A 25,367-nucleotide genomic window follows, 5' to 3' on the forward strand; every position below is an offset into this window, starting at 1 on the left:
GGGGTGTCCAACTCATGTTAGTTCAGGGGCCACATTCAGCCGAATATGATCTAAAGTGGGCCGGACCAGTAAAATAAGATAAATAATACGATAACTTATGAATAATGTCAACTCCAAAGTTTTTTCTCTGTTTCTGAGTTTAAAAAAAAGTCAAATTCTGTAATGAAAATGTTTACATCTATGAACCGTACTTGAACATAACATGAACAAATATGAGCCTGAAAATTCTTAAGAAAAGTAAGTGCCATTTAACAGTTTTATGCCTCAGTTTATCATTTATACATGTGCATCACAACTTACAGATCACAGTGGATCTACAAATACACAAAACATTTAGTAAGAGGCAGAATATTGGTACAATTCCACATATTTCTCTTAAGAAATTTCAGGTTATTCATATTTTTTGTAAAAGGCTAGTCTGTAAATGCAAACATTTTTGTGTATTTTTACTTTTTTTTACACAACAAAGAGAAAAATTTGCAGTTTTCATTATTATTTATAGGTTAATATGATAGGATTTTACTGGTCTGACCCACTTGAGACTGAATTGACCTAAAATGATTCTGACATCCTTGATTGTTCATATCATCAGTGTAATTTCTGTATTTCACAAATTCATCCCAGGGGCCAGATCGGACCCTTTGGCGGGCCGGTTTTGGCCCCTGGGCCGCATGTTTGACACCTGTGGATTAGGGCACTAGTGACTTCAGATTTTTTTCAGATCGACTTATTTGTCAATAAAGTTGAAGTCGAGCCGACTTGTCGTGTGATGATGTTATCACATTGACAGCGAAGGAACAACACAAACACACAGAAGTTCAACAATGAGCAACTTGTACTAACGTTCACTGGAACATGAACAATGCACAGGAAAGAGCAGAATCAAAAAACATGCAAGTCACAAGCATCAACAGTCCTTCTCAGACATTTAACCAAACTAAAACATAGGTTAACACCTGGAATTTTCTTTTAAATGGAAGTGAACATATGTAAAGGGTCAATTATTTCGCAGCATTGTGGGTATGTAGATAATATTGGGCCGGATCTACTAAGACCTCAGTTTGTGTGTAGTAATTTGCTTGCGCAGTCTAGAATCTTGTGTGTGAGGTGTGACCACGGTTTGCAGGTGATTTACTCAGACTGTTTGCACAAATTACAACAGGTGCAAAGTCTTGGAGACCACCCTATTTAAATGAGGGTTTTGCGTGCGCTACTGGAGACAATATGCTGTAAAAACTGCTGTGGGATAAACCAGCACTAATGGAACAGAGACTGAATGATCCAGACGCATGGAAATGTAACGTTGGAGGAGTTTAGTCACAGAAGGGACTGCATGACTCATTCATTCATTCATTTATTTTTCATTTTAAAGGTCTGTGTGAGCAAGTGTGCAGGGGGGTGTGGGGGGGGTGGTAGTTGGATTGAATGACTGTCACACACATAATTTAGTCCAACTGTAGCCTAATGTTGGTGCATATTTTTAATCACAATCATCAGGAGTGGAAAAGAGTCCCTTAAAAACAGGTGAAGCGTGCACAGATGTGGGGAGATCATGGATATGCTCTCCTGAATACAAAGGTCTTCAGATTCCATCGTGTGTGGCCATGCAGTAAGATCAAATCTTTTTGGGAGGAGGTTAAAATGGGAATAGAAAAAATGACTGAAAATCATTCCAATGGATCCTGCACTTTTTGTTTTAGGACTTTACCCAGAAGGTCCTAAATACAACAAAAGTGAACAAATATTAGTAGATACGTGTCTTTTACACACCAAAAGATCCATTCCAATGTTTTGGAAAAAGACCAGCAGGCCCAGTATTACGTACTGGGTGAAGCAAATGTTGACAACTTTTCCTTTGGAGAGACTGACGTATGTATGAAAAGGAAGGCAGGATATGTTTGAAAAGATATGGGAACTGTCGTGAAAAATTTACCGCCGAAGGTGGGAGACGTCTTTGGTCCCTCTGACGCTCTTCCTCACTGTACTCTGGCATGTTGAATTTACGTCTCTGTACTCCCATCTACGTAGTGGAGCTTCGTCAAGTAAATGCACACAGAGTCAAGTCAAAGTCAGAGATCAAGCAGAATTGGAGCCGCATAAAGTGTTTATTCATGCATAAAATAAACACTGAGTTGACATCCGCAGAAGCAACTGACTTTTTCGCCCTGGGAGACCATTTTTATATTTTCAGAAGTAGGTTGGGTTTAGCTACAAACCATACCCATTTTTTATCATATTTTGAACATTAATCTAGTCACATCGGAAACCCCCTTTTTTAGCTTGTCTCTGATAGGGTATGGTTTTCTTGGTGTCTATCAGGATTGGTCAGAGAATATACATATGCAGTTGATTCCTACAATTAATTTATCATATATTAATATTAAAATTTTTCCCAGAAAATGTAAATTATTTCCCAGGATGTCCAAAATTTTTCCTCACATGTACTTCTCTTGTACACCACGTTAGCCGAAACTTTCCATGAGCTCACATGCTCTTTCTGCCCCCTTCTTTCCCATTTTGTAACTTTCCACCATTTCACGTGTTTGTTCTTTCGAGGGTCTCCCAGGAAAAAAGTCAGCTACTCTGGTACAATCCTCACATTACACTAAGAATAACTTCTGGCATGCAAATGAATACAGGTTAAATACTTAATGAACACAGGTTAAATACTTTTGATTACAAATTGAATACTTTTGATTAAAATACAGATTTTTTTTGACATCACAGAACCTTTTCAGATGTTTGTTAAAAGTGTTGAATTAGTAAATGACAATGAGGAGGAATAAATATTCAGTTGTGTAAACCTTACAACAGGGTTAATGAGTTCAAATACTCGTAATTGTAGCAGGGCATTAAATTATGCACAAATGTTTATGGCTGAGAAGTTTGTGATGTGTATGTGTATTGTTTATTTGTACTTTTTTGTTTGTTTGTTTTTGCTTGTAACACTTGTAATGTTGCAGGTGCCTCTGTTAGTGAGACCTACATGCTTACTACAGTTGTTTGTATATTTACAAGTGTATGTGTGTATATATAAAAAATGTGTTAACAAATATGTTGTTAAAAAAAAAAAAACAGCTCTTCAGACCTTGTTTAAAGTGTCCTCGGTCTGTGGGGCTGGAGGTGGTCTGGCAGGGCCTTCCACAGACGGGGAGCAGCAGCAGCAAAAGTCCTGTCACCCACAGTTTTAAGCTTTGTCCTGGGGGGGCACAGACGGTGCGATTGGCCTGACCGGGTTCTGGAGGTGGTGTGGGGGGTGAGGAGTTCAGTGAGGTAAGTGGGGGCGTCACCGTGGAGACAGTGATGGGTGTGAAGGAGGATCTTCTATTCGATGCGGAGGTGAACAGGAGTCAGTGTAGTGAGTGAAGGCGGGGTGATGTGCTGGTGTTCACGGCCCCTCATCAGGATCCTGGCAGCGCTGTTCTGGATGTGCTGGAGCCGGTGGAGGCTCCTGCCAGGGGTCCCCACGAGAAGTGTGTTACAGTAGTTCAACCTGGAGGAGACAAAGGCCTGGACAAGCTTCTCTGCAGCAGGGAGGGAGAGGGAGGGGCAGAGTTTGGCCATGTGGCGGAGATGGTAAAAGGAAGTTTCGCAGATTTGGCTAATGTGTTTGTTAAACGTCAGCTGAGGGTCGAATACGACCCCCAGGTTAGTGACGGTGGGACAGAGGGGGATGCTGTGGCCGGAGAATGTTATGGAGGAGATGGGGAGGAGTGGAGCTGATGGGTGGTGCCCATCTGAATGAGTTCAGTTTTGGTGCTGTTTAGCTGCAGGACGTTTTGGCTCATCCACATCTTTATCTCCTCCAGGCAGGAGGTCAGGTGAGTTACACTGGCAGAGGGGGTGGAGTTAGAGGAGGGGGTGACCTGGATATAAATATATGTGTGTCATCGGCCAAGGCCTTCATTGGTTTGAGCCATATGGTCCAAAAAAGGCAAATCTTATAGAGTCCATCCATCCATCCATCCATCCATCCATCCATCCATCCATTATCTTCTGCTTCAGCCGATCCCAGGAGCTATGTTATCAGGGGCTTTGTGCCCCTGGTAGGGTCTCCCATGGCAAACAGGTCCTGGGTAACGGGCCAGACTAAGAGCAGTTCAAAAGCCCCTATGAAAAAGAAAGAACTAAAGAACATGACGTCACCCGGCAGGGTGCGGCCAGGACCTCACCCTGGAGCCAGGCCCGGGGTTGGGGCTTGAAAGCGAGCGCCTGGTGGCCGGGCCTATGCCCACGGAGCCCGGCTGGGCCCAGCCCGAAGGAGCGACGTGGGCCCACCCTCCGGTGGACTCATCACCCACCGAGGGAACCGCAGGGGCCGGGTGCAATGTGGATTGGGTGGCAGTCGACGGCAGGGGGCTCGACGACCCGATCCCCAGACACAGAGTCTGGCTCTTGGGACCTGGAATGTCATCTTATAGAATGCCTTCAGATTCTTACTCCTGTTGTATCTGATCTTCTCCATGTGAAGCACAGAGGTCAGGTCTGTCAACCATGTTTTGAAAAAAGCCACAGTCTCAGATTTCCAAAGGCTTAAAATGAGCCTTATAGCGACCATCATCCCATACATGATATAGTGCACTGGGCGGACAGATGATGAGTCCTTAATGACAGAGAGGAACCAAACAATACAATCTCTGGCTCAGGCTGGAACACACATATGTATGTCAGAACCCTTTGAATAACATCATCACTTTTCATGGAACCATAACCCTTAGAACTGTATGGACAATTTTCACGCCTTCATTTGAGAGGGAACGTCTGGTTTAACCCTAAAATGTCACCTGGTGGATGTTGAGAAGTTTAAATCCTGCTGAATGATCTGCAGTAACGCTGTTTGTTTGGATGCGGTTGGTTCCTGTTGACCTTCTCTTCCTCACCATTGTCCCAGAGCTATACAGTAACTATTTTTTCTATGATGTTGATGGTAATCTAACACTCTGATAATCCTCCACAGTCACATGAAGTGAAGAGGAATCCAGCTCACAGGATGAGGCAGTGGAGTTTCCACCAGAGTCCTTCTTTGGAAGCACAGGAGGATTGTCGTGTTTCCATTTGACACACACACACACACACACACACACACACACACACACACACACACACTACAAACCGAAGTTGACGCTCTGATGGCACCCACTGACTTCCTGCAGGGCTAAAGCAGGTCCTAGGCCCGGGGTCTGTCTGAAATGTAAAATGAAGGAACGATGAGCGCTTACAGCCTGTGAGTAGCGCTCTCTGAGTGACATGCATTTTTGAATAAGCGCCTGATTTTCTGGTTGTCGGGTGGGAGCTGAGGTGTCGACATCCCGTTTCCTAAAGACTGTGTTTTCCATGACATGAGTAATTAGTGATGAGAGCTTCAAACTGTGAGCTGGAATGATACGAGGTGATTTTATGAGCTGAGCCTGCGTCTGCCAGCGCTTTCACTCCACAACACAAGACAAGAAAAATACATGACAAATGCATCCACCACCTCACAACATACAGTGAATCAAGTCATTAAAAAAAAGAAGTTTTTAACCAATAAAGACCCAAACATCCACTGGCAACCAAAAGAATCTACTGAAACGTTTAATACCTGTTGATCCTATCAATCCATGTCAATAATTGGTGTAAAATACAGTTATTCATCTTTTCATGGCCATCAGATTTGACCCATTTGGACATTTAGCAGCATTTACTGTGGAAACACAGTTGTCTTCTACAACATTGGTTCACCAGTAAAACCCATGGAGTTGGATCAGTAGTCACTTTTCCATTGACCCTCAAATTGTGTGAATAGAACTTATGTATAAAAATTAATTTATCATTAATGATAAATACAGATGAAGGCATTAATGATAAACTCAGATGAATACATTAATGACAAATACAGATGAATACATTAATGATAAATACAGATGAATGCTTGTTTCCACAGCTGGTGTTTAATCTGCAGTAGATCGTTGTCTGCATAATCTGTTTTCCCATGTTGATATAAAACATTTCTTTATTTAACTTCATGTGACTTGGAAAGCGCAGATAAAGGCCTTACAAACCCAACATGAAATGTGAAACATCCACATCTTCATTTGTCTTAGACTACGTTCAGACTGCATAACAACTTCATCCACTCCCTCTGTTCATCATCATATGTACAGTGGTAGAATCACAACTGGATGTGTTTTATGGCCTCAGGGACACAGAACTACAGCAGATTGAATACAGAGGAATGAACCAGGTGTGTGCATGTGTGGACCCCTAAGGAGACTGTAACCTTTACTGCATTCACATAAGAAACAAACAGCAATGTCATATTAGACAGAAACATCAAAGAAACCATTATGTATGAAGAGCAGCAGAGGAAGTGTAAAGTGGATGTGTGTAGTGTAACCCAGAGTGGTAGAGAAAACAGAGTGGCGACACTTCCATAGACTCCCACTGTAAAAAATGGTGGACAAAATATGGACTTACTTCCGGGTTCTGGAGGCAGGGCCAATAGTTCCAAACACCGAGTATGGCGGCGTCGGAACACATTCAATTCTATTGCAGCTGATCAAGCAACTCCAGTGGTAAGTTCATAAGATATCATCGTCTTTCAAATTATCTAGTGAATTTCCTGTATTAGTGACATTTATTTGTAAATTCTGTTTTCTTTTGTATGTGTTAGTGTTTGTATACATTTATATTTTATACAACCATTATGTTCAATTTTCAGCTGTAAAATAGTTAGCTTGTGTAACCCGCTAAGTAAGGGTTAAATGTGTATGTTTATTTATTCTCGTCGTTATTTCTTTTCATTTTACGTTTATATGCATTATGGCTTTTATTTCGAAAAACGGAAATTTATTTTGGTTGAAACCGGAAGTAGAATGCTAATAATACACACGTAACTTAACATCGCTAATTCATGGGTTGAAACCGCATCTTTTCTTCCGTGCGTGGCAAAGAGAATTAAGAGAAAAGGGTTTGTTAACATACTTGTTTCACACTCGAACTAACAAATTATTTAGCAAATGATATAATATGATTAAAATTTTGTTTTAGAGGTCGGAGAACCGTCGAGAAAGCACTTTTATCTGTCCTGACTTCTACTGTAGGAGACTCTTCTTGGTAAGCTAGTTCTAGCATGTTCTTAATGTGTGTGTACGTGGAGATACCACGAGGTGGCTATGCTAGTCGCACTTAAGAGTATTTTGTACAATTTCTGTTTGTTTCAAAGGATGTATTTTACTGTAAAGCAATTAATTGGTTGGTGACTAGGAAATTCATATTGATATGTTTCACTAAAATAAGAACATTATGAATCTTTTACATTGTTAAGTGCCTGGTTCCACATCTCTTCATGTGATTGTGAGTTAAACTAATGCATTTGAGAGGAAAATTGTCTTTTTAACTAAATTAAAATGAGTTTAAAGTAGCAAAGCTGTAATTTATGTGAGTATGTCAAATAATTGCATTTTATGTAATTGTAAAGAGTTAAAATGATATATTTTGACACTATAAGACTTCTATTGTAAAGGTAACTGTAGTAAACAGATAGTTTAACTATACTCCGCTATTTTCCTAATTGATAAAATACAATGTTGCACAACACTCAGAATGAATCTGATTCATTTGATTAGATAATATTGCATCATAATATATACTGTAAGGCTGTTTTGTAAAATGCAGGTCAGGTTTTTTGTGATGTGAGGAAGAAAGGAGTCTTCAGTCCACATGTTCAATGAGGAAGACCATTGATCCAGTTGATGGAAAGCCTCCCAGCTGAACTTTGAGCCTCCACCCTACTACACTGGGGATCCTGTGGTAGGACTGAATCTTTCTGACAGACACCAACCAGAGTCCACTTTGAACATTTTCCTGACCTGACTATTTCCCTGACTTACTGACTTGAACATTTATTGGATCCACAATGGAACATTCCTAGGAACATGATTCTGGGCATAGCAACGTGATTATAAGGCTACTGTATTCAAAATACTGAAAAAAAAAGAGCTGGAGGAGGTGTCTGGGGAGAGGGAAGTCTGGGCATCCCTGCTTAGACTGTTACCCCCGCGACCCGGCCCCGGATAAGCGGAAGAGAATGGATGGATGGATGGATGGATGGATGGATGTATTCAAAATTACTAATATCTCCCAAAAATATTGGTCCTATCAACTTGCCGTTTTCACTAGTCGGTTCTTTGACCAAAAATCCATAAATATGACAAACTGCTGCAGTCAGCTCTGTATGGATTTAGTGTGATACTGAGACACACACACACAAACAAAAAAAAAGCCCACACAGAGTCCACTTCCCTTTTTTTTACATTTAGTTTTTGTCAGTATTAAAAAGTCTGCCTCAAATTTGATTGACATATGGTGGTAACACAACTACAGAGATACACTGTTCTGTGAATAAAGGCCTCGTCAAACGGAGGAGACATGGTGTATATACATGTCACTGTAATCATTCACAGACCGAAAGGGAACATCCACATAAAGTACAATCTTCACTTTGCATTTCCTAACTAGATTAGAAATATGTACATTAAATAAACTCTTGTCCTATATACAAGTATGCTTTTTATTGTATTTACTATCTTCACATTCCGTTCATGGAAACTCACTTCTAACTTGATTTAAACACTTTGCAGAGCTGTTCAAGCTGCGTCTGCAGTTGGCATTCATTACATCTACTACTGCAGCTGATTACAAAGGGAAGCTGACTCATATGAATTATGATAGAAAGCAGCTGTGATATTTCAAAACAGAATACTGTTACATTTTGCAGCCAGCATGATTTACCTGTCTTTAATCCTGCAGTATTGAAATATCTGCGCTCACTCTAACATCTGCTTCTTATGAGTAGACAAACATCAAACACCTCCCACCAGCAACCAGATAGATGACAAAACACACACACACACGCAGAGTGAAGGAGTGGTTTTCCTTCAGCAGGTAAAGATCCTGCAGCAGTCAAGCATCCATCTGGAAAAGAAGTCATGCTCATAAATCATAGCGTGCAGCACGGTGGGTTGGCAAAGCGCTGCAACCGCAGTAAATGTGCGTGTATTCCAAAAAAAAAAGAAAAGATGTTTGTGGAGAAGCCAGGGCTCCATGTTTCCCAGCAGCAGTGACCAGAGCTGCAGACTGTAAAACACTTAGCCTGGGTTAATGAAGCTACTGCTGTGGGCGACATTGACCTGTGTATGACAGAGGAGACGACACCACTACAGGACACTTCAGCGGACTTTCACTGACAGTCCACACATGTGTGCCTGTGCAGATTTGAGGAAGCCAAAGAATTGTGTTTTATAGAGTGAGTGTTTTAATATGGACATTTGGTGTCTATATATAGATAGCACCAAGGTTATCGTTACCAAAAACTAATAAAATGACAAAAACCAGAATTGTAAAAACATTTTCGTTAACTGAAATAAATCAAAGCTATAATTAAAAGAAAAAAAACAAACAAACTGAAACTGTATTGTGTGCTGACAAAACTAACTAAAATGTATAAAAATTATTGATAAAATTCCTTTAATTTTTGTCTTTGTCAATGTCGGATTGATACGAAATTGATTTATTTCCCTCAAGCAATTTTCGCTAGCGGCACCATATGATATTTAACGGTCCGTCACTTCTCGTCACTTGTCGTTTAGTCGTCTTCTGGTCCCCACTCTACCTGGAAACATGGAGACTAAAGTTGGAAGAAAGCAGCAGAGTCCTGTCTGGGATTTATTTGAATACGACGACAGAGAAGAAGAGAAAAGATATGATGAAACTAAAACTAAACTAATACTAAGCATTTAGAAAATAACAAAAACTAATACAAACTAGCAAACCTGCTCTAAAAACGAATTAAAACTAACTGAATTAGAGAAAAAAAAAAAAGTCAAAACTAAATAAAACTAAACTGTAATGAAAAATCCAAAACTATTATAACCTTGATACAAACTTTACTAAATGAAAGGTTAAACACGCTGATGGGAAAAAAGGGACAAGATAAGATGAACTAAGATGTGAGATTCAGCTGCATCACCAACCAGTGAGACAGACTGAAGAAAGAACACATGATCTAAGAGTTTACTGGTGATTTTTAATGCGTATGGAGCATTTCCAAAGCATTCAGCTTTAAATAACTCATTTATAAGGCTAAAGTGGTGGCTTTTTATGGACTATTTTAGACTATTTAGACTGTCTGCACTGGAAAACACATATATTATGGTTAGTGGCAACTGACTTTACCAGGATGAAGAGACAGCCCTTTACCTGAATGGAACAAACCAAACACTTTACCCTGAACTGTCTTCATGTGGACCATGCTGTGTAAACAAAAAAATAGTTTTAGACCCAATAATAAAAGGTAAATGTAGATATATTTCCCCCAGGATGGACCTAATGATGACCTCAAATAAATGCAAAAAAATTATACTCTTGCTCTGAGCCATCCCATAATTAATGAATTTTTAATCAAATATTGAGTCCAAAAACAGGACCCAAATATGGACATTAAATCTCCCTAGGTGTCAGTGCATTAGATTTGAAAATGTGTGTAAATAGTTTTCTATAGACTCTAAATAAAGACACTGTGTTCAATGTGTGGATCCTAGTGGTTTTTCTAATCCACACGTGGGTTTTTCATCAATCTCAGTCTCATTCCAGGTTTGGTGCGGAACCCATCGTGTCCACTCACGTTACATGCAGAACCTGAACATTTAAACATTAATAGATTGCGAGTGATTTTGCAACAGCGATCATTTTTGTGAAACTCTCTGCCTTGAATATTTACTTCACTTCCCAAAATGCACCTGTGAGAGAATAAAGAAATATTAAAAAAATAGTATCATGTAATTTTCATGTCCTTTTCCCTTGGTTCTGTTGGGGTAATCATTACATGCAGAATCATCGGTGCACAGCTGGAATACTGACTAGTCCTAATTTCAGGGGAAAACTGCGATGGAAAAGTGACAGATACTAAAATAAACCCAGTTTCATGGAAATGTGTTTATTAACATTATGTTAATAGAGTTGGCTTTGTGCACAAAAACATTCTAGAAATGTCCAGCAAAGTCCAGTTTTAGACTTTAACACTTTTAGAGCTTGAACAGTTTCACTTTTACTGCAGAAAAGGACTTGAACCTGGAGGTTTTTGCAGTACCTGTACTTGTGTGGACGTCTGCCACCTCTGTTAATCTCAATCAGTTTGAGGTAGTCTGGTTTGTCTGACACTGTCACACTGGGGGGAATGTGGGGGAGGAGGAGCCCCCCCACCCCCCCCACCCCCGACCTCCAGGTTACCAAGGTGACATTCCTGCCCGGGTTAGCGCAAGGGCTCTTCAGTTTGGGAAGGAAGTGCTGATGGAAGATGGGACAGGTGTGTTTATCAGCGGGCACACAGCTGGATCCATAAATCAAGACCCACTAAGACCCCCTAACAACCAGAAACACCTCACTGTGGGGGGTTGGGGGGGGTTGGGGGTGGCTGTTTTTAGAGACCCACCAAAGATTGGATGTTTGTGAGGACGGTGGCCTACATATGATGAGTCATGTGATGTTACGTAAAAAACCACAACGGTTCATCAGAGGGGAACCTGATCAGACCAAGGGCAGGGGGGCTTAGTCCTGAACCGGCCCCTTTTTGTGTTTTAATCTGTACCAACGCCAAACATTCTGTTAATATCCAGGACTGTCCAGCTGCCATGTTGTGGTAAAACTATTGTTGTGGCGCAGCAGTAACTGATCAAATTTGGTGCCTGTCATCAGTCCTCGAACAGAACACCGAGTCTGTTTACATTCACACCAATACTCTGATCATTATCTGATTTCTGGAGTTATCTGATAATTATTGATCATGTAAACAGTCTAATCTGATCTGTTTTATTAGATAACAGCAGTAATTTGATTATAATAAATCAGATTAACACAGCTGGATTTATCCGCAGTCCTCCCATGTCTTCCTGCATGTATACAGGTTAACCTGATTTATTTAGTTCTGCTCCATCTGAACATGTGGAAAAACTATTAAAACTGTAGAAAATGTAAATTACGTCGTCAAACGTGAGCGGAAGAGAATGAGTCTGTTTACATTCACACCAATACTCCGGTCATTATCTGATTTCTGCAGTTATCAGACTATTATTGATCAGATAAACAGGATCATCTGATCATCTTTATCTGATAACAACAGTAATCTGATTATGAGAAATCAGATTAACACACCTACATTTTTCTCCCCAATACTCTGATGTCTTCACAGATATATATATATACAGGTTAATCTGATTTTTTTGTGTTTTTTTTTGCATCTGTGTGTGTGTATATATATATATATATATATATATATATATATATATATATATATATGTATGTGTGTATATATGTATGTGTGTGTATATGTATGTATGTATGTGTATATATACATATATATATATATATACATATATATATATATATATATATATGTATGTATGTGTGTGTGTGTGTGTGTATATATATATATATATATATATATATATATATATATATATATATATATATATATATATATATATATATATATATATATATGCTGGCATTGTAGGTGTTGCCATGGGCAACAAAACAAGATCGGATGTTTTGAAAACGACAGGAAATGTACGTCTTAAGTCATAATGTACGTACGTACTCCGAAAAAAATAAAATAATGGACTGAAACATGTAAACTAGGGTTTATCGATTATCACATTTCTGAAGTATATCTATACATGTTGCATCTGATTACAGCAATTATCGAACTAGAAGAGCACTTAGAGAGCACAGACCTCCGCCAAGCAGATCAGTGCCCCCCCCACTGATCACCACCGAAATGTACTCATTTGTTCCTTGTGCCAGTATCAACATTTCCTGAAATTTTCATCCAAATCCGTCCATAACTTTTTGAGTTATCTTGCACACGGACAGACAGACAAACAAACCAACGCAGGCAAAAACATAACTTCCTTGGTGGAGGTAATTACTCCCAGGTAGTGGATTTTTATGGTCATGTAAATGAACTCAATAACAGGAAGTTTGATTCTACTGTCACTATGTACGTGCAAACTCCCAAAGAAATCCAATAATGGGCTTAAACATCTAAACCAGTGTTTACAATTATCGCATTTCTTAAGTGCTTGTCAAGCTTATTCACATTTTTGTGAAAAGATACTTGTGAATTGTAAACATTTTCATAATGTAAATTACCTTTTTTCACAGTAAAACAAAGAGAAAAACTTAGAGTTGTCAGTATTTATGTAATATTTTACTCATATTTTACTGGTCTGTAGGTGGCTCCTGAAGTAAAATTATCTTGACGTCCTTGAATATTAATATCTGCAGTGTAATTTTTCCATTTCACAGATTCCTCCCTGGGGGTGGTTGGACCCTGTTTTGGCCCCAGGCCCGCATGTTTGACACCCCTGCACTATAAACACAGAACCAGCACTTTTTCACCTGTTTGTGCATCTGTTTTGTGTTTATGCCGTTTGTCTGGTACTGCCTCCCAGCAGACAGCAGAGGATGAACGGGGCAGATGGATTATCTACAGGCTGTAATGCCACTGATGGCCACTGGGGGCAGGCTTATTAGGCTGTTTTTTCCAGGACTCATTCCAGTCTCATTTGTTTTATTTGGACCATCTAATAAGTAACCTGGTCCATCTGTACATTTTTCTTCTGTTAGATCTCAGGTCAAATAGAAGCTGTGATGCCTGACATCTGTATGACAGCTCACTCTTCTCCAGAGTTGGACTTTCAGAGCTTCTGGTTGTTAAATGAAATACTTTTTTTTTCCTTAAACCAAACTGAAACGTAATTGTGGTTCATAAGTTACACTAGCAACAGTTAACTGACACGTGCAATAATCATATATGCAGTAATCACAACCCATGCACCTTGTTTTTTTAGTCTTACCTTGTATTTATCCTATACTGCCTGTGTATGTGTGTGTGTGTGTGTGTGTGTGTGTGTGTGTGTGTATATATATATATATATATATATATATATATATATATATATACATATATATATCTCCTTCCTTAATTGTTGTACAAGTCTCTTATCCATAGATGGAGTTATCTTGTACTTTAGTAGTATATGTAAATTTAATATTTTATCTTGTAGTTTTTATTCGTTGCCTGTATTTTTCAGGATTTTGTGTGATATTTTTCTGCAGTCTTTTTGCACTTTAAGTGTTTGCTGCTGAACAGATTTTTATTGTTCCTGTAACAGTGGCAATAAATATCTATTCTATTCTATTCTACATTATGCAGCTCATGCTAAAGTTTATTGAGTCAGTCAGCTAGTGTTTAGCATTAGCTAACAGAAGCAGTTCCACCTCTGTTGTCCAAATATGGTCACTTTTTGCTTCAGCCACCATGGGAACGGCCAAATTCAGTTCATTGACATACAGTCTATGGTTCAGACATGGTAAATAAAACTAAAGGAAAATTCAAAAACTGTGGTTGTCTGGTGTTTACTAGGCTTTGACAGAATGAGGAAATGCTCTCGAAGTTTCCCACCCTCCTCCTGTGAGCGCCCTGACCCTGGATCAGATTTGGCTCAGTTGTTCTTAATACCTGTTGCACAGCCTCTATATTTACCTGGTATTGTTTTGATATGCGCAACGCCACATATGGGCTTCAAAGGGATGCCCGAATAAGAGGCTGGCATACCGACAGATCCTTTGAAACCCAACTCTGTTATGTGATGTTGTTGGGGGTGACTGTCCGTCAAACAGACACACTCATAAACAAACCCCCGAAATAGGAAAACTCATGTGATGAGAAGAAAACTCAGTCAGTCGCCTCCTTCATCGCACAACGTATGAACAAATCAGATGAGTCGAAGTGTGAGATGAACGTGCAGTAACGGTGCTGACACCTGCTGTTTGATAAATACTCCACGTCTGCTTTTAATCCCACTAAATGTCCACCTGCAGCTTTGGGAGGAAAATTAAAGAGCGAGAAGTTTGTGTAGTTGTGTTCGTCTTATGCAGAGAAGTCGCATGAGTAACACATCCAGACTGGAAGTCAGGGCTGTCCAACTCACTTTGGTTCAGTTCCATATTTTGCCCAATTTGATCTGCAGCGGGCCAGACCAGTAAAATAATGACTTAATAACCTATAAATAATGACAAATCCAAGTTTTTCATTTTGTTTTAGTCCAAAAAACCCAAACAAACAATGAAATTATGAAAATATTTACATTTTCCAAAAAAGATGTGAATAACCTGAAAAAACAGAAATTTCACTTGAAAAATTAATGCAATTTCAACAATATTATGCTTCAACTTATTATTTATCCATGTATATTACACACAGTGTTACATAAACATTTAGTAACAGGCAGAATAATGTTGAAGTTTTGGAGTTTGGAACTAAAATTTGAACAATTTCTACAATATTTCATCTCTTATTATTAACACAACTCCAGATCACAGTGGATCCATAAATGCACCAAACATTTAGTAACAGACAGAATATTGTTCAAATTGCATACTCCAGGTTGTTCATCTTTGTTTTTATTTATGTATTTATTTGCATTTTATTGTGAAAGAATAGTTTTGTAAATGTAATTTTTTTCACAGTGTAATGTTATTTTTTTCCACTTCAATTTTTTCCACATAATTTTTCACAAAGAAAATTTGTCGTCATTATTTCTGGGTTATTGTGTTATTATTTTGACTGTAGATCACATTGGTCTGTATGTGGAACCTGAACCAAAAGGATTTGGACAACCTGGACTGTTCAGGTTCATTTTTGCACTTTCATCCTGCGGGGCCGGAATGGAACCTTTGGGGGGCCAGATTTGGCCCCGGGCCGCATGTTTGACACCTGTGCTGTAAGACATGGCAATCAGGTAATCATCAAAACTTATTGGAACTGAAACTCTATTGTCTGTAAATTCTACTGCTGCTGTTTTGGCCACAACACTCTGACAAAAGAGTCTGTTAATAATAATAATAATGATAAGAGTCTTTTAATCTCAGCTAGTCATTTTTCCTGGTTAAATAAAGGTTAATAATAATAATAATAATAATAATAATAAGTGGTGCCAAGCACAACAAACCCCGCCCCTCGCATGTATTTCACCCATCATAAGTAAATGTGAGGAATTTTTAAAAACCATAAAAATTTGAACTTTGACCCTACTTTTCCTAAAATGTAAGGACATCTATTCTGGGTCACTGGTAATCTATAAACCCAATTTGGTAGGAAGTGAACCAGTAGTTTTGCTGCTAAAATGTTAAACTGAACCAAGAGCAATACCCCTTGCCTCCCCTTTAGGGTGGGGTGGGGTAATAATAATCTGTTTTAATTCTGTAGTTCAAGAACACATAATTATATAGCAAATAGTTATTTGCATTTTCAGCACAAAATGAAAGTAATCATAAAACAAACTGGTCTTATTAATTTATTTACCTTTAAGATGGGACGATGTATGCAGAAGGAAGAGGAGGAGGAGGAGGGTTATTCTCTGGAAGGAGAATTTCCTTAAACTAAAACTAAATCTAACCTGAAGTAAATCAAACCTAGAAACTATCAAGTCGTTATCCCCATAGCATAATGACCTAACTCATACATATATGGACAAAAGTATTGGGACACATTAAATTCAGGTGTTTCTTTTCTAACAGGGGTCTGAGATATAAAACAATAATGACTAATGTCAGAATATAGTTTTAAATTATTGGATAAATATCATATTGATTATTAATACTGGTGTTTCTATGTCAGATCCTCATGAACAGAACATCTGACAGCTGTAGACATGAGGCGTCCACATATTTATGTCCTTATAGTTTAGAAACAGCAATAGTTCCTTAAAGTTTAATGGGAGATTTTTCTTCCTCAGTCAGATGTGATGAAAGTCGATGGTTAGTAAAGTTTGGTATTAGCACAACTACCTAAGTTATAGACAAATGGACAAAAGTATGTGGACACGTTCAGGTGTGTCTTTTCTAACAGGGGTGTGGGACACAAAACAATAATGACAAACTAACTCTGATCATTTGAATAAGAAGACTCCAGAAATCGGATAATGATGGGAGTATTGGTGTGCATGTCAACGGGCTCATTGTCTTACCCATGATCCTTTGCAGTTTGGTCTTACCACTTGTGCTTCTGCAGCTTCACGCCCTTTTTTTCATATAATATCACTTCCAACACCAAAAAACTAAAACACACTGCATATGGCTTCAAAGTAGAAACACAGAAGCCAATGGGCAATGCATCTATCTATCTATCTATCTATCTATCTATCTATCTATCTATCTATCTATCTATCTATCTATCTATCTATCTATCTATCTATCTATCTATCTATCTATCTATCTATCTATCTATCTATCTATCTATCTATCTATCTATCTATAGGTATGCATATATATGTATATATATGTGTGTGTGTATATATATATATATATATGTGTGTGTGTGTGTATATATGTGTGTGGGGGTGTGTGTGTGTGTGTGTGTATATATATATGCATGCATGTAAGGATGTAATGATTACTGGTATAATGATAAACTGCGGTAAAATTACAGACGGTTCGTATTACCATTTAAATTCTAATTATGATAACTGTGATTACTGCACTTTTAGGGGAAAAATCGCCTATGTAAAGATCTGCTTTTATGTCAAATATTTGAGTATAGTTTTAATTTATTACAATTTTGATTTTATATTCCTAATATTTGGAACCAATATTCACTTTTAAAGTCTTTGAAAAGGTTCGTTAAGTATCTTTGTGTTATTTATCCAATAAATTACATACATTTTTCAAATCGAATTTTATATTTTCTTTTTGTGTTTTCTGGCCTTTTATGTTTTTATAGTAGGTTAAAGTGCAAAAAAATAATAGACAAATGAGATAGATGAAGTTGTGTTGAAAAAGAAAATACCAAACATGGGTATAGTAAACATTTCTGTATATAGTACATAAAGGCAAAATCAAAATTGGGTTAATATTTGAATGTTTCTGCCAACAAAAGGTACACTGTGCCAGTTATTGTTTTTTTTTTGTTTTGTTTTGTTTTTTTTTCAAAATACAACTTGGTTAAATTATTTCAGTGTGTGTATTAGTACTTTTTGAACATTTTGAGCACAATTTCAACAATACCACGATAATAATCATAACCGTGATAATTTTGGTCACAATAACCGTGATATGAAATTTTCATATCGTTATATCCCTATATGTGTGTAATGTCTAGAGGTTTTCACCTCAGAATCTCCGTCGTGTTTGGGGGGTTTCCACAGCAGAGTGTGCAGTGGATCCTGACAGTCAGTGACACTGATCGGACTCTGTGGTTGATACCGACAGCAGATGCTCCCAGTCTGAGAGAAAAGGAGCCACATCTGCGTCACTTCTCATCTTCCCTCTCATCTTGTAGTGCTTTTCATCTCTGAAAGGAAACTCCCAGGCTCGCTGTGCGTTTGGCTCAGACACAGTCACATCCCGGTTTCGGAGGCGTGACGTGTCATGTGCAGTTCATCTGGATCCTCTGCTCTGAGTTTAACTTCTGTACCTGCTGTTAGATGAACAGGAAGAGTGTCACAGATGGAACGGACAGGTGATGACGAATGAAAAAGCAGTTCCAGTGTCCCTGTACGTCAGCGTCATGTTCTTCTGAATCAGAATGTGAGGTTGTCAGGTTCTGTTCTATGTTCCAGTCCTGTGGGCTGGATGCACATCAATCTAACAATACAAGTGGGCGGGACTTTCACTGGAGGAAAACTCAAGGAATTCAGTCAAAGTCCATATATGACTTCTATCAGTGATCAGCAGGAACTAGACTGATATCCGGAAACATCTACATGTTAGAAACCATCAATATATGGACCAGTATAGGTAAAAAGTCCAAACTTCATAAAAAAATTTAAAAATGTCAAAACTGTGAACAAACTTTGTAGACATTGTCCCAAGGACGATGCACATGAAATCTGAAAAGAATCTAATTTGAGCAGATTAGAAGAAGGTTTCCTACTGTAAGTTATAATGTACACGTGGAAATGATCAGTTCAGGTATACTGTTGTTAAAACTGCACTTAGATTGTTCGTAGATTTTCAGGTTATTCACAAATTTTGTGAAAGGATAGTTGTAAGTGTAAACATTTTTATTATGTAATTTTATTTTTTTGCATTAAAACAAAGAGAAAAATTGGGAGTTGTCACCATTTATAAGTTATTGTGTTCTTATTTTACTGGTCCAGCCTCCTTGAGATAATATTGGTGTGTATGTGGAACCTGAACTAAACTGAGTTTGACAGCCATGTTCCAACTGAAAAGCTTAGCTCTGTTTGTTTGGATAATAATAGTTAAAATAGTTGGTGTTTCAGTCAGGACACTGAAAATAATGTCACATCAATAAAACCATCTCCATGCCTGAGACCAGAAAATTGCCTGTTGCAATAAAAATAAATATGCAACATAGCAAAAACCCGATCTATTTTATGTGCTTTAGTCAAATGAACAATCTCCACTTAATTCAGCATCTACTTGAACGCAGAAACACAAATAATTTTTTTAAAAATATACTTGTGTGTAAATTCAGGTGTTACGAGGTTAAACTGGCAAATAAATAGGTGTTTTATTATAAATTCTGTATTTTTTAATGTCGGCATTGATCCCACTAACATTTCATTTTTCCTTGGAACAGGCACATACTCTTCCTCCTGGTAACGGTTCTAAGACTGTGTGATGGAGTCCCTCAGGGCCTGGTCAGGTGGTCCATCATAAGGAGGGTCAAGCACATCCTGGGGTTGCAGGGCTGTCTTCTTACGGGTTCTACTGCCGTTGTACAACTCCACACATGCAGCGTAGGCCTCCCACAGGTCATCTGTATCCTGACCCTGGTGTTTGGAAGGTCATGTTGAATCAGTCTGTGGTCCTCCATTGGGGTCAGTCTGAGGGTCAGAAGGAAAGCCATAGAAACACAGTCTGTTCCCAGGAGCAGTCCACTTAACAGGCCCACTCATACAGGACAAACTGGCAGAGCTGTGTGAATGCTTCTGCATGTGCTCAGAGGAGACTTTAATTATGAACGCAAACCTCCGCCAAGCACCCCGAACAGTGTGCATGTGTGGATCAACTATTTCTGTTTGAATTCAACAGTTTCCAGGTTGTTCCATACAGCAGAAAAAGTTGAAGCTTGGTACCAGTTATGTGTATGTTAAATTATATTAAATTCCAATCAATATTTGTTGAGTTCTAATGAAAAATGTGCGCAAAATGGGATTTTCAGTGTTAAATGTAAATGTCCACAGAGTCCACATTCCACAGTGGATGTGGACAATTTAGTTCCAGATACAAGATATTGTTCTAAGCTACAGGTGGATCCAACTGGAGGCTAATCGGAGTCGTTTAGAATTTTTTATTAATTTTGGAAAATTGCTCAATGATGAGAGATAGGAAATTTGTAGATTTTGTGACCTTGCTGTGACCTTGAACTTTGGCCCAAAATGTAATGGGTTGGTCCCAGGGCCTAGGCCTATCTGTGGGGAAGATTTGGGAAAGATGGTTGGAATAGTTTTCCTGTAAAGTTGCTAAAAAACAAACGCACAAATCACAACACCTCCTGGAGGAGGGAATGAACGAGCATTGAGTTTATGAAGTGATTTGTGATAAAAAACAAAACAGATCTCCCACTTTTCCCCCAGAGGGATGCAGATCTGAGTGTGTGTGCAGCCGACCACTCACACCTCTGTGGAAGAACAGACCCAGACAGGGTAACAGTTACATTCTAGTCATTTATTTGTTTCTACTCAGTCTACACGAGAACAAATACAAAAGAAGAAAAAAAACATTTTACACACATACAAATATACCGTATATCCTACATTAGTGGCACTAACGTTCACCTGAACCCAACTGTCAGCAGTTTTAGAATTTGTGAATGTCCCCACTGGGGCGCCGTAAAGGGGGGGGGGGGGGTACAGGTTGGAAGTCGTGAAAATTTCATGTAAGATCCTCTGAATAAGGAAGAAACAGAACCAGGAGTTGGGTGTTGATAGTTTGTAAAGTTTCCCTTTTTGTTTCACACCAGCGTTAGTTATGGACTGCACCCCCACACATATAACTGTTATATAACATTTGTTATACTATGAATTTCAAGCAGTAAATAATCAAAGAAACAAACTCTTTTTTTTTCACATATATTTGAGGGGACCATCGGATTTGACTGTAAATTGTCTTGCATCAGTGTTAGAGGAGTTCGAACTCAATACCTGTTTTCTATTTGTCTTTCAAATGATTTACTTGGTGTTTACCTTTATTACTCGATGACTGTGTATTTTCGTAGCATTTGAAAACTGTTATTCTCTATTACAGGTCCAATAACACATCCAATAAATGTTGAGATTTGACTTGTGAACTTTACTATTTGGGAAACGACCAGAGTGATTGGAGTTCAGAGCGTATACTTCCTGATGCGTTTAACTGTACTCCTGTAATTACCTCTTTGACCCGTCAATCTGGCTCACATTGAACTTTATTTGCTTCAATTTGTGTGCTCCTCCTGCTTCTGAAATGACTCCAGCAGACACATGGGCTTTGGAACGCCTGTGTGCTGCTAAGAAAACAGCCCTGTGGTCACACATGTTAAAGGGGTTGTGGATGAACACTTGCAGATGACTAATTTGTGCCACTGGAGCTGGAGACCTTCGTTTTTCTGTGCACTCACCTCAGCCTTCTGTCGTTTGGTCTCCACTCAGAGCTTCCACTACTTTAATCTACCTTTGAAGGAAACCAAATCATGTCACTTAACCCATAAAGACCCAAACAGCCACTGGACACCAAACCCATCTACTGATCTGAACTGTTTACTACCTGTTGAGCCACTAATCCTATTAATACATGTCAATAATTGGTGTAAAATACAGTTTATGCTCATCAGATGTGACCCGTTTGGATGTTCAGAGCCCCCCGAACTAAAAAGAGTTGGACACCCCTGGCATACAGTCTTCTGACTTATGAATGGAGAAAACTGCAGAAAATTTTGGCCGGGCAAATGTTTTTTTGGGGTTTTTTTTTTGCATTTCCTCCTCCAGCAGCTTTAACACACCTGTATGTTTTATTTTATCTGAAATATGCTTTCTTTACTCTTTATTCTAGTCATAGAATAGTAGTTGCAACATCCACACCAAGGTTCTAATAGTTTGGGATTTTCATTCTAGTTTAGTTTTATTTAGTTTTGACTTTTTTTTTCTCTAATTCAGTGAGTTTTCATTTGTTTTTAGAGCAGGTTTGCTTGTTTGTATTAGTTTTTGTTATTTTCTAAATGCTTAGTTTTAGTTTAGTTTAAGTATTAATTTTAGTTTTGTCGTCTCTTTTCTCTTCTTCTCTGTCGTCGTATTCAAATAAATCCCAGACAGGACTCTGCTGCTTTCTCCCAACTTTAGTCTCCATGTTTCCAGGTAGAGTGGGGACGAAAACCTGACTCTAAATGACAAGTGACAAGAAGTGACGGACCCTTAACTATCATATGGTGCCCGCAGCTAAAATTGCTTGAGGGAAATAAATCGATTTCATATCAGTCCGACCCTGACAAAGACGAAAACGAAGGGAATTTAAACCATAATTTTTATCCGTTTTAGTTAGTTTTGTAAACACGCAATACAGTTTCAATTAGTTTTTTTTTTGTTTTTAATTCTAGTTTTTATTTATTTCAGTCAACGAAAATGTTTTTACAATTGTAGTTAACGAGAATAACCCTGGTCCACACTTTCGTAGCACCTGCCACTTCTATACATTATATAAAGTTTTGCTGCTTTCTTTCCTTTTTTTCTTTTTTTTTTCTTTTTTTTTTTTTTTTTATGCCTGAATCATCTGAACCACAAAGTGACCAACTGCGGATCTCAACCCACCCCGTCATCCACTCACACTGTAATTATGTCTTACTAAAGTTTCAGGGATGTGCTCCTCTGAACGTCTCACTCTTCTTACTTGACATGAAATTCGACCTGCGCGCCGCTCGTCCTGACCAACACACCACCGGAGCCCCAGAACAGACTTCCTGTAGAGGTGCCTGGCCGGGGTTCGGCTCAGATCGTTTGACCTTTTAGACTCTGAACGCCAACCCAGCACCGAACTGTCACTGCCCCTCTACTCTGAACAACCAGAGGTGTTTTATTTTTATTTTACTTCTCTGTAATCTTTGAGTTTCTATGTGCAGAAGAACATGATCAGGATGTTTTCACATTTAGCTGCTGCAGTGGACTATCAGGGCAGACAGGAAAAAGAAAAACACTGCTCACTACAAGAATAAAGCCATAATATTATGAGAATAAAGTTGTAGTTTAAAAAAAGAACTCATAATTTAACAAAAATAATGTACTTTTCTGAGATTAAAATTGTAAAATTTTGAAAATAAATTTGCAATAGTGCGATAAAAAGTCAGTAAGCCTTGTTGCTGGTGTACCCCCCCCCATAGCCCTGCAGTCGACCACTTCCACTCAGTTCCTCTTCCACAAAACAGGAAACTTGCTCCAAATTCATTTGGTTCTTATGACGAAACAAACCCAAACGTGTGCAAAAGAGCTTCAGAGTTTTTAGACTTCTGCTAATGTGTTGATGGTGGGCGGGGCTAATAGGCTCAGTATTTGGCCTTTGTGTGTAAACTCCAAATGAAGGTAGAACCTCATCCAAACTGTTTGCTCCTCCTTTTGAGACGTGTTCAATATAGACGCACTTTCTATCAGCAAAATTGCCTTCTGGTTTGATAAATCACTTTGCGTGTGCTAAGTTAATATATTTACATTTTCTCCTCCCAGCACACACACAACTGTGTAACCGCCCCAAACTGCAAATTCATTGAGTCAGATGTACTAAAAATCAGACCAGTGTCCCTGTAGCTTACCGGCCAAATTAAAAGCTTTGGGAAATGTATCCAGATGCCATTTGTTCTCACCCAGTTCTGTGGATTTATTCTATTACAGAAATAGCCCATGTTTTGGTCATATTCCAATCAGATCTGTAAAAAATTCAAATTTCAACTTGATATCATTGATACTTACTGAGTTATTGTAGCAATCCACTTCCTATCTGTTATAATGGGAAAATTTTTCAAAGTCGCACCAAATCCAGAATCAGATCCAGATGGAAATAATTTCAATACCTTGTGTTGACATCATCATACAGAAGCTGTATACCGAGTTTGAAGTCAATTAGAACTGGAGTTTCGGAGAAGAAGACGACTGAAATTTTTGTAACGGACGACAGACGACGACGACAGATGACGCTGCATGACAACAATAGTTTACGGCCTGTTGGCTGGTTAGCTAACTCGATGCAGACACGTTATTTTGCACCTTTGAAAGACACAACCTTTAGTGCACACTGTTAGTAAATCAGTTTGTACATTTTTTGCATGTGCAATGAGTTTGCACACGTTTTAATAAACGCAAACCTTTAGTAGATCTGGCCCAGTGTGTGTCTGTGTGGTCATGCATGTGGGTCACTTCAGGACCTCTTTAGTGCATGTGGGTCATTTCAGGACCTCTTTAGTGCATGTGGGTCACTTCAGGACCTCTTTAGTGCATGTGGGTCACTTCAGGACCTCTTTAGTGCATGTGGGTCACTTCAGGACCTCTTTAGTGCATGTGGGTCATTTCAGGACCTCTTTAGTGCATGTGGGTCATTTCAGGACCTCTTTAGTGCATGTGGGTCATTTCAGGACCTCTTTAGTGCATGTGGGTCACTTCAGGACCTCTTTAGTGCATGTGGGTCACTTCAGGGTCACATTCAGTTCAGACTCAAAACTGATAAAAGTCGCATTTAATGTGGAATATGAGCCAACACAAAAAAAAATCGGATTTCACCCCAAAAACAATCTGAACTGTGCATTTAGACCTGCAGTGTGAACCTAGCCTTAGTTCTGAATGGATTCGGTAAAGGCCAGTATTAGACGCTGTGTCTCGTAATGCGACTGAAGTCCTGAAGTTGACCGTCAGCTGATGAAAGGTGTGTTGAACACTGAACAATAATCTGAGCTTCAGGACTCGTATGTCTAGTGTCTGTTTCTCGTCCATGCCAGGGGGTCACCTGACCTCCTTATATCACTTACAGGAATGTGGCGGGGGATTAGTCTGTACACCGTCTAAAAATGTCCTCTGAAAAGGGAAAAAAAAAAAACCAAACAGGTTGACCAGTTTATTAAAGACGTCCTGATGGAAAGAGCTCATTTCTTCAAACCAGCGGTCCCCTCATGGGGATGTGGACGGGACAGTTATTCACACCCTCTTAAAGGACTTCATGCACAGTATGTGGGACACGCAGGGTCTTCAAAGCAAAGGGGCGGAGCTTAGGCGTTTGATGGGCTGTCAGTGTTCATTATCCTGCGGCAGGAGACGAGAAGGCGTCTTATCTTACACTCAAACTCTGTC

The sequence above is a fragment of the Sphaeramia orbicularis genome, chromosome 15 (genome assembly GCF_902148855.1).
Source record: "Sphaeramia orbicularis chromosome 15, fSphaOr1.1, whole genome shotgun sequence".
Lineage (NCBI taxonomy): Eukaryota > Metazoa > Chordata > Actinopteri > Kurtiformes > Apogonidae > Sphaeramia > Sphaeramia orbicularis.